The sequence below is a fragment of the Moschus berezovskii genome, chromosome X (genome assembly GCF_049115385.1).
Source record: "Moschus berezovskii isolate FMDL1 chromosome X, NW_MosBer_1.0, whole genome shotgun sequence".
Classification (NCBI taxonomy): Eukaryota; Metazoa; Chordata; class Mammalia; order Artiodactyla; family Moschidae; genus Moschus; species Moschus berezovskii.
Genome location: NC_142488.1, coordinates 104,038,876 through 104,040,749, shown reverse-complemented (window position 1 = coordinate 104,040,749; position 1,874 = coordinate 104,038,876). Strand labels below are relative to the sequence as shown.

Below are 1,874 nucleotides of genomic sequence, written 5' to 3'. Positions count from 1 at the left end.
GCAAGAACACTGGGGTGGGTTGCCATTTCCTTCTCCAATGCATGAAAGTGAAAATGAAGTTGCTCAGTCGTGTCCGACTCTTAGCGATCCCATGGACTGCAGCCTACCAGGCTCCTCCGTCCATGGGATTTTCCAGGCAAGAGTACTTTTTCTTAAACCTGGTTTCAGGACCTAATCTTCATACCTAAAGAGTTTAGTCTTTCTGCCCCTTCCCACTCAACAGCCAGCCATATTTCCTTGTGTAATGCCAACCACGTCCCCAAGATATATTTGGCTGTATTGGGCACTTGCTCACCAGAGTCGGTTTTAACTATAGTATAGTGAATATTACCATCAATGACTGCTTCACTGACCTCAACTACATGGTTTATATGTTCTGGTGTGATTCCACCCATGGCAAGTTCAATGGCACAGTCCAGCCTGAGAAGAGGAAGCTTGCCATCAGTGGAAAGCCCACTTTCATTTTTTAGGAGCAAGATCCTGTCAATATCAAATGGAGTGCCTCTGGTACTGAGTATGTTATAGAGTCCACTGGTGTCCTCACTACCTTCGAGAAGGTTGGGGCTCACATGAAGGGTTAGCCAAAAAGCTAATCATCACTGTCCCTTCTGTTGATATCCCATATTTGTGATGGCCATGAACCATAAGAAGTACAACTCCCTCAAGATGTTCAGAAATGTCACATGTACTACCACTTTCTTGGCACATCTTGTCAGTATCACTATAGAGTGGCTCATGACCACAATTCATACCATCACTGCAAGCCAGAAGATCATGATGGGCCCCCAGGAGAAACCATCCTGGGATGGATGAGGAACTGCCCAGAACATCATCACTGCTTCCACTTGGCACTTCCAAGGCTTTGCGGCAAGATTAATCCTGAGCTGAACAGGAAGTTCTCTGGCATGGCCTTCCATGTCTCCATCCCCAGCGTGTCTGATGTAGATATGACCCACTGCCTGGAGAAAACTGAAAAATATGATCGTATCAAGAAGAGGTAAAGCAGGAACTGGAAGGCTAGCTAAAGACCATTCTAAGCTAATCTGAAAACCAAGTTTTCTATTGCAATTTTAGCAGTGACACCCACTCTTCGTCCCTGGATGCTGAGGCTGGCATTGCCCTTAACAGCCACCTTATCAAGCGCATTTCCTGCTATGACAATGAATTTGGCTACAGACAGAGTAGTGGGCCTCATGGTCCACATAGCCTCTGGGGAATGAGAACACCCTGGATCTCCAGCCCCAGCAAGAGCATGAGAGATGCCCTCAGCTGTTGGGGTACTCACTTCAACTGGATCACCCCAACATACTGAGAGTATCCACATCTTTCCATCACAAAAACCCTGAAGAAGAGGAGGGACTTAGTGAACCTTACCTTGTTATGTAGCATCAATAGAAAATACCCAGCCTAAATAAGTACTTTACTTTTTCTAAATAAAGACAATTTGTTTCATGAGAGAAATTTTTTTACCAACTTTTGAACTGTATATTTTCATTCTGCTACACACATATTTTTGTCTTGTTTACTTTTCATGTTAACCCATTGAATGATGCATTTTATCTCCATTTTATAGATTAGAAAACTGATACTGAACAAAGTTACCTGAAGTTAGAAAACTGCAGGTCCAATAATAGGATCAAAATCTGATTCTGAAGCCTTGTGCTGTTATGATGTGTGTGTGTGTGTGTGTGTGTGTGTGCGTGTGTATTTCTATTTATATATCCTACCCTGCTTGATTAGGAAAAATCTCAAAGCCTAAATCTACAAAAGAAGTCACTATTATTTATCTAGAATAGCAATTGTATATAGAATTTGAGTCAATAACGAACAGAATTTTTCCACCCCTAGAATTTACTGAAACATTCATGTTCTGT

At 42.4% G+C, this 1,874-nt stretch overlaps 1 pseudogene; it reads left to right on the top strand.

The window, feature by feature from the left end:
- The first annotated feature begins 275 nt into the window (after window positions 1–275).
- Window positions 276–1,220, top strand: LOC129535219 (glyceraldehyde-3-phosphate dehydrogenase pseudogene; annotated as a pseudogene).
- Window positions 1,221–1,874: the final 654 nt, after the last annotated feature.